The sequence below is a fragment of the Drosophila arizonae genome, chromosome 2 (genome assembly GCF_054131065.1).
Source record: "Drosophila arizonae isolate 15081-1271.41 chromosome 2, UAZ_ARI_1.0, whole genome shotgun sequence".
In the NCBI taxonomy this organism is placed as follows: Eukaryota; Metazoa; Arthropoda; class Insecta; order Diptera; family Drosophilidae; genus Drosophila; species Drosophila arizonae.
Window position 1 is genome coordinate 23813930 of NC_142922.1, and position 9271 is coordinate 23823200.

The following is a 9271-nucleotide window of genomic DNA, read 5'->3' on the forward strand; positions in this document are numbered from 1 at the left end:
ACAATGGGTTATCAAATAACAACGTGCCACGATGCTGAAGCTGTAGGATGAGCAGTGGCTACAATACCACATAATGCCGTCGGGTTGGCCTGGCCAAAAGGATGGCACAGGCTCTATTTCAATTTCAATTGTAGCCCTGTTTTAAATCGATTTTTATTATTCTCTTTGCATTTACGAGCACTGTTGTTGGCTTTTCCTATTATTTTTTTTTTTTTCATTTCTACGTTTTCTTCTTTACATTTTTAAGCACTATCGTTTCTCGTATTGGTTTGTATGCGGGCAGTTTGTCGGTTGGTTTTGTGGCTTTATGTAGGTGACGGACTGAGAGCCCTTGAGGCCACAAACAAAACCTATGCTACCAGTCTGGTGCGGGGGCCCTTGCCCACGTTACAGCAGCCAGATAAATTATAACAAGAATGTCAGAGCAGAAGAATTTCAACTTTAAGATATGCTGTTGTTGCTGATGATTCAGTTCAGATCCGCTGTTTACATAGCTATTTAAATATATAATATAGATCTCATTATATTATAAATATTTAGTATATAATGCTTGCACAACGCTTTTTCGTGTCTTTTATAGGGTAGTAGCCGTAGCTGGCTCGCTGATAAATCTGTAAATTTTAGCTGTGATTTCGAGCTGGCAATGGCAATTGTTCTATAAATGACCGAAATTTATTATTGGGGAGTTGCCCACAGAGACCATTTATTTGAGTGAGCGGTCATTGGGGCAATTGGCCTGCCCCCTGCAGTTTGCAGTGCAAATTCAGTTAATGACCTGTCTGAGGCTCGGTTTTTAAAGCTGTGACAAAGGCCATTGAAACTTGCCAAGTTTGTGTGGTTTTCAATGTTTTTTCTTGGTGAGCTTTTGGAGCTGCTTTAAGGGAGATAGGCTCGGAGAATGGGCCTTTTTAGTAAGCTGTCTACCCTCATTTGCCTAACTGACATGTCAACACGTATCTGCGGCGCAGACGGCAGCGCATTTGCCATCCGTCTTCCGCCCCTCTAGGGCTGATGTGACACAGACCATTTGCGCCGCAGGATCTGTTGGCATCTCTATTCCTTTATGGCTTTTGGCTGATCCGTCAGCAAACCTAGCGTGGGTTGACGTACTTTTTGTTTGAGTTTATTAATGGCGTGTTATAACACAGCACAGTGCCCATTGTAAGTCGACGCACGCGGTGCAGATTTGGCGCTGCTTGCATTTGATGCCACCCGTTAAAGAGTTGGGCGTAATCTATGCGTCAGGGGCGTGTTCAATTTAGTTGATGGATGTGCTCCATTCCACTGGGTTGTTGTTTCTTTCTTACGTGAACTGCGTCGTTAGTTGTGCTCAGTTCTGTAAATTGATGCCTCTCACTAAATTGAGTATACATTATTTATATTTATAAATGTTTAAGAATTAATATGTATTATTTTTTGCTATTCTTTGTAAGGAATGAATTGATTACCTACCAAATGTACCAGCAATGCTATTACATTTTTAAGAAAATATTCTTGAAGTTTTCTTTGGGTAAAAATGTTTATGTATATATATATATATATAAGTGTGTGTGTGTGGCGTCCATGCCAGCACAGGACACTCAAGCGCACTCTGGCCAGGCGTTAATGAAATTATGATTGATTTTTGGTTCTGAATTGAAAATGTGGCACGGCGACAGACGTTGCACGTCGGGGAGACGGCGGCAAGAGAAATTGATGGCAATTGCATTAAGTTATTAACATTGTAATTACACAAAAAATATTAATGGACATTTTCTTCTTTTTTTGCTACTTGAATTTTCGTTTTGCATGCATCAATTGAGTTTACACCGAAAGACTTTCATGACTTGTTTTACAAGTGCAGCACTGATGGATAACTGAATATGCATTTGCTGACAGAATAGTTTAATTGCTTGCAAACAAAGGCAAGAGCTAAGGCAAATTGCTGATCAGCAATGTAAATAGATTAAGTAAATATGCCAAATACCTTGCAAGATGCTGCCAGTCCAGCAGGCAGACTCTTACCCAACTATACAGAGTGCAGGAAAATTTCATGGCAAAGAACATTTTTATACCCTGAACCCATTTTCAATGGGAAATCAGGGTATAATGGTTTTGTTAAAAGTATGTAACAGGCAGAAGGAGGCGTGGCAGACCCCACAAAGTATATATATTCTTGATCAGGGCGACGAGCTGAGTCGATTTGGCCCTGTCCGTCTGTCTGTCCGTCCGTCCGTCCGTCCGTCCGTCCGTCCGTCCGTCCGTATGTATGAACGCGTCGATTTCAGAAGATATAAGAGCTAGAGACTTCAAATTTTTTTTCAAATGTCCGTAATTACAGCGCGCATATCAAGTTTATCATTAAAAATCGCTAACTCATCCCGATCTTTTTTTATCGATAAAAAACCTTATCGAAAACCAGTTATAAAATTATATCTTCTACACCCTTATTGCTAGAGTCTCCAAATTTTTAATGTATGCTTATATGCAATTTATACAATTTCGGTTTTTGTTAAAATTTACCCCCCACCCTTAAATTCACCCCCTCACCCTCACTTTTGTAAAAAGCGTATTTCAAATACTAGAGACTTGGGCTTTGGAATATACACACATATTCACCATATGATTACGCTCTAAAAGTTTCATTAAGATCGTATGTCTACAAAAGAAATTATTTAACAAATAAATTCTCATAATATTGCCCACACTGCAGCGCAGCCCAAGCGCAGTCGCTGCTTACTGCGCAGTTAGCATAGCGCAGGCTTATGCGTGCGTGTGGATGCATGTGTATGTATGTGTGCATAAAAGAAGTGCAGAATGATTAGAATATCAGCTTGGAGGGTTCAGGGTATCTCGTAGTCGAGCAGTCTCGACTGGAGCTTTCTTACTTGTTATTAGTCGTTTATTTGTTTAGCCTGTCTGACACGTCAGTAAGACAGACTGTCTGCTGAATACGTAATTTGATGAGCACACGATACGCATAGCGTCGCCAACTTGACACACAATGGGACAACAAGAGCAGCAGCATCGCCAGTACCAACACCAGCACCAACACCAGCAGAAACAGAACCAGAACCAGAACCAGAACCAGCTCTACCAACAGCGAGGCGTGCAAATATGTATGAATGCTTTCACAGCTTCCGGCATTGGCCCGTTGATAAGCCAAAGAATTTCAGATGCCTTCAGTTGTCATTGTTGTTGTTGACATTGTTGTTGTTGTTGTTCTTGTTGGCGTTATTGTTCTTGTTAGTTAGACTCAATCCTGGATTGGCGCATTGCTTCTGGTTACTTGTTAGTTTGCATTCGGCTTCCATGGCTTGCCTTAAGGCATGACTCACACCACAATCTATTTGATGTCATGGGGTTTTGTTGAAACACTCACTTACACAAATACCAGCGCATGTAAATGTCAGCAGTACGGCTTATTCCCAGCACTAATGCCAAGACATCTTTTGACATTTGCACTGGCTCAATTTTAAATATCATTGTATATTGTGCATTCCGTAGAAAGTCAAAATAAGTAAACGAATATATTAATTTTATTTGAGCCTATGAGTGTATTACAACTTAGCCTCTCAAAGCGAACTTTTTCTACTAGTTCAACGTAGATAGCGGCCGTTTAATCTCAGCCAGCCAAGTGCTGGCAACTAAAGTTTGTTGCTGTATTTACAAAATCAATGAGATCACGTGCCGACTTATGTCGCAGGCAGCCGAGCATCGTTAACTGGATAAAACTAATCCTATTGCATTTGCTAGAATGAATATTTGGCCTTGTTGCTGTCTGTTTGCTTAGTCCTTTGGGCGTTTTTATAAATTACATTTTTGTGTTTGATTAAGGAAAAAGCTCTGACAGCGCACAGCATCAAACGAAAGCGGCAACAGGTGGTTATGTCCCCTGTAAAAATGAAACGTTTATTCAGCTTAAATGAAAGGCAGACCAAGTGAACTAAAGAGCGCATTAAAGCTCAACGAATTAAATGTTAAAGTCTTTCCATCAGCTGCAGATACAGATTAAAAACCTGTGCCCGTTCCACAGGTAAATAACCCAACAGGTGAGCCCACGGCGGCCGCTGCTGGCGCTGACAGGCGAACGGATTGTCGAGCGGCTTGTTAGGCAGGTGGTCGAACGGGTGGTTGCCCGGTCGGCTGGCCTGTGGCTGCCATTGCCTGACAGCTGGCAGTGACACTGACAATGGCAATGACAATGCCACTCAACGTCGCCTGCGCTGCGAATTATGGACCGCACGTGGTTGCTGTGTAAAAATCTGTTTGTAAAATTACGCCGGGCAATTGTGAAAATCAGTGATTGCGCTGGACTTATTTGGACAACGAGCTACATTGTATTAAATTTATGCGCTGTCCACGAGGAATCCTTTGATTTCAGCTGCTGTGATGATATGCAATTACGAGAAAATTCAAATTATTATGCAAGCAAAATAAGCCACGGGCTCAACGGTTTGATGTAAGCAAACGTAACGATCCAAACTTTGGTTGAGCCACGCATTGTGCAACACAAAGTTGGCGGCTGCAGCTGCTGGACAAGGAGCCTTCTCAGCAGGAGTATCAACAGCTGCAGGAGCAGCAACAGCAGCTACAACAACAACAGGCTAACTGACTGGCAAACTAACTGACTGCCTGCCAGACTCCATCTTGACCTATCGGTGAGCTCTGAGTGCTGTTGGCAAAGTGCTTTTAATATTCATCTAATGCACTCGACACCCTGGGTGCTGTTTTTGTATTGGCTTCATTTTTCTTGGCTGTTCACTGAGCTTGTTGCAGCTGTTGAGCGGGCAACTGCTACTAGCAGGTTGCTGCAATTGAAAACTCCACAAAATATATGTATGTATATGTGTGTGTGTGCTGTTACCTGTATGTGTTTTGTGCTGTAATCATTGCGTTGCAAGTGGCTGGCTCCCCACAATTTGCTTGGGCACTGCCATGATGGGGCTATTCAGATGCGAACGTGACGTATGCGCAATATTGGTGCCTGGTCAAACAGGGAAAAGTTATTGCTGCCCGACGAGAGCTTTGATTAATCAGTGTGGGGTATGCAAGAGCATTCAACATACGTCATGAACAGCCTTATGTGATAACCATAAATATGGCACGTTTCTCTCGACATAAACATAACATCCATGACTTGCATATTCCTTGCTCATCCAAGCATTGCATTTCGCATATTTTGCCAGCAACAGTAAATACCTACATGCATGAGTGTGTATCATGTATGATATATGCTCTTATTTTATATTGTTTATTGATTTGAGTTCTATTCTATTATATCAGTTGACGGCTTGACGGCAGAAATTTGCATGCAATTTCCTAAATGTCATTTTCAACAGCTACTTAAGTGGATTTTGCGGTTAGTGTATCAAATAATTGTAGTACCTCGTAAATATTCATTTTAGAGCTTATATATATTTTCCACTTTATTTATTTATTAATTTTTTTTATTAATTACTTACTATTTATAGTTAATACAAAAATTAACTTCATTGAGTCAATTTGCGTTTGAAGATTTTTACTTAAATTTCTCAAGGATATTTTCCTTCATTTCCAATTTATTTGACTCTTTAACTCTGATTTAACTTTAGCTTTAGCTAAAAAAAAATAGTACTTATTTTTAAAAATTATTTTTAGGTACTTGTTTACATACTTGTTTATTTATAAAATATCTGCACATAAATTACACAATACCAGAATTACCAGCTGTTTCATCGGAAAATCTTACTGCTGTTGCTTAGCTTGTTGGCCACTTAACTCCATCATTTGTGGGTTTCTAGAGAAAATATTATTAAATTCAATATGGCAAAGTGCGCGAGACTTGGGCTTAAAGCGGAAGGACAGATGTTGATGTGCGGACACGTGCCCTTGCTTGGTTACGGCTGTGGTGGTGTCTGTAATTGGGCTAATAAGACGCTGGTAATTATAATTTAATTAAAGCGTTACCAGCTCCACACATGGTCTCCTCGAGGAGCCTGGCGCTCGTGTTTGCCATTAGAATTTTCCATGTGCAGCCAATTAAAGAGGCGGCAGCTAGAAGCAGCTGAAGAGGCTGCTGAGGTAGTAAGAGCATATAAAAATTGATTTATGCCACACAAGTCAGCTCCCCTGCGCATATGAAGTGCGTCTGAGTGTGCGTGAGTGTGTGTGAATGTGTGAGCTTGTATGTGAGTTTGTTGGAAAAATGCTGAAGCAAAATATTTCAATTGCAAGTCAAACACTTGGCGGAAAAGTTTGTGCGCAACTTTCAGTTGAAACGAGATTAAAATTTTTGTAGAGAGTATACCGAGGCAGGTAAGTTCTTTAATTGTGTAGCGTGAGTGAAAACAAAGGCTTTAAGTAAGGCTTAAAGTATTCCCAAATGTACAATGCGGCAGTAGATACAGAACTTCCTTTGTTCAGGCCACGGTATGCCTACAATAGGTAACAGTTTACGGCTTTTAGGTGCACATAATGTAATTGGGTTGCATAGGCAACGGCTCTGGGTGCAGGTGTGTGCTCATTTGTGTATTAATAAGCAAATTACGCAATTAATAACACACAGTGAGTGCTCAGATGTGCGCAAATGGTGCCACCCTGCAACCAGATGAAAAGTGCGACTCATGTTGAGCAGCATCCTGCTGCAATATCTAATAGGAAGGAAGCTGCAGCAGCAGCAACAGCAGGAGCTATATGAAATACCACTAAGCTAAATTAAGAAACAAGTGTGCTCTATACGCTTAATTATACATATATCGTGCAACATGTGCAGCCAAATGTGGCCATCGTCTGTAAACGGCCTTAAAGCGTGGCCACTGAGCTCGCTCGAGTTCAGCTCGAGTGCCTGTGACATCTAGTGCGTGGCTGCACTTCTTTCGCGCTGTTGGTCGAATGATGGCTCTGCCTTGTTGCCATTTTATGCACACTGCCATTGCTTGAATGGGAATTGAGTTAAGTTCTCAGGCGATGCCATATGAAAATGTGCCAGAAAGGCAGTTTTTCACCTCTGGCTTTTCTTGTTGCTCCTGCTGCTGCTGCTGCTGCTGTTGCTGCTGTTGATGTGCACTCACATGGAAAATCAAGCGAAATGTATCTGGCAGGCAGCCAGCAAACCAGGATAACCGACCGAAGCGAAAGCGTAAACCAGAAACGGCAAACGAATATTTATTACAGGTGTTTGCCTTTGAGTGACAGAAGCTCCAGCACAACAGCCGCATTAGGGGCGACTTTCATGAGATACTGAGCAGCAGTAAGGAGTCTCGCAAGCAACTTTACAAATCCAAGCTTTGGGATATGCAATCAAAGGCGTAATAATAGCAGTCAAAAGCAAGTAAGAAGGCTCCAGTCGAGACTGCTCGACTAGGAGATACCCTGAACCCTTCAAGCTGATATTCTAATCATTCTGCACTGCACACATACATGCACATGCATCCACACGTACGTATAAGCATGTGCTCTGCTAACTGCGCAGTAAGCAGCGACAGCGCTTGGGCTGCGCTGCAGTGTGGGCAATATTATGAGAATTTATTTGTTGAATAACTCTTTTGTAGACATACAATCTCAATGAAACTTTCAGAGCGTAATCATATGGTAATAATGTGTGTACATTCTAACCCACAAGTCTCTAGTACTTGAAATACGGCTTTTAAAAACATGTTGGTCAGGGTGTGAATATAAGGGTGGGGGTAAATTTTGAAAAAATCGAAATTCTATAAAGTACATATAAATATATATTTAAAATTTGGCGACTCTACATTTAAAGATGTAGCAGATATAAATTTTTTACTGGTTTTCGATAATGTTTTTAATCGATAATAAAATAACGGGACAAGTTATCGATTTTTAAAGCAAAATTCGATATGCACGTGGTATACACGGACTTAGGAAAAAGTCAAGTCAAGTCTCTAGCTCTTATATCTTCTGAGATCGACACGTTCAAACATACGGACAGACGGGCGAGCAGAGCAAAATCGCCTCAGCTCGTCGCCCTGATCAAGAATATATATACTTTATGGGGTCTGCCACGCCTCCTTCTGCCTGTTACATAGTTCTAACAAAACCATTATACCCTGATTTCCCATTAAAAATGGGTTCAGGGTATAAAAATAAACAAATCTGAAATTCAACTTAAATTCGCATTATTCTAGTAAGATATCAACAGAGGATTTTCACAGAATACTTAAGCAAACGAGCCAAAAGCTGATTTCAACTATTCAATAACTAAGCGTAAGAGAAGAGTGATCAATAATTGCAAATAATTTGTTTTTTTTTTTTTTTTGGTTCCATTGTTCTCTTAAATCTTTAAGATTTTTTAAGAAAAGAGGCTTATCGTGGCTACCAGACAGATAAATAGATAAATTTAATGCACCTTCGGGAGTCTGATAAATCGTAATGCCAATTATATTTGGCCAATATTAACCTACACTGAGCCTTAATTGTTGAGTAGCAAATCGATAAAAAGGAAAAGAGAAATTCAGAAAAACCAAATATCTTCTGTGCGTGGGTGTTGTGGGTATTTGTGATTTTCGGGATTTTGTGTTGAAAAGTATGAAAATTGTGTAATCAGCTTTGTACAAATTGAACACCCAAAATCATGAGATAAGTTGATTATCAGAATTTGCCTGAGTTCCCAGAATGGGGACAACAATAATGAAATGATGAAAATGATGAAGTTAAAGGCATACGCCAATATGTTACGAGGCTCCTGCCAAAATCGTGACATGCAGAAAAGTTGTATGTAATGGGGTTTTTAGTACTTTAAGCTCTTTCGTTTATCGGAAAGGAGACCTAAAGAGCTTCCTAACAATATGCACATAGATCAAGGTGTTGACTTCTTAAATACGTCAACCCACCGTACGTTTAAAGAGCATGAAATATTCCAGATTGCATGCTGCACACCTTCGCCTGTCACTGCTTCGCCATTCACCGTTGTGCCCTAAGCCAGAGAGACAGTCAGCACTTTTCGTTGGTGACTTACCGACTGTCTGGTGCAACGTCCAAGTGGATTTTCTGGCTGCTTATGCAAATTTCGAGGGAGAACTGCTGCTTGCAGCGTTTCCTCTTTGGCCATCCAACAAAAGTTTTTCTTTCTGCTTGGCAGCTGATTGTTAGATTTATTGCTGGCACAAGGATACAATGTAAACGGGCCAAAATAAATGCGGTACGGTAGCATTGTTAGTTTGCTGCGAAGGCGTATAATAGATAACCTAAATACAGTTTGCATTTGTTGTTAAGCGATGGGCGACTTATGCTTATATTATATGTGCCCATCATATGTAATTAATTTGGCAACAGCTGTTTATCCTAATTA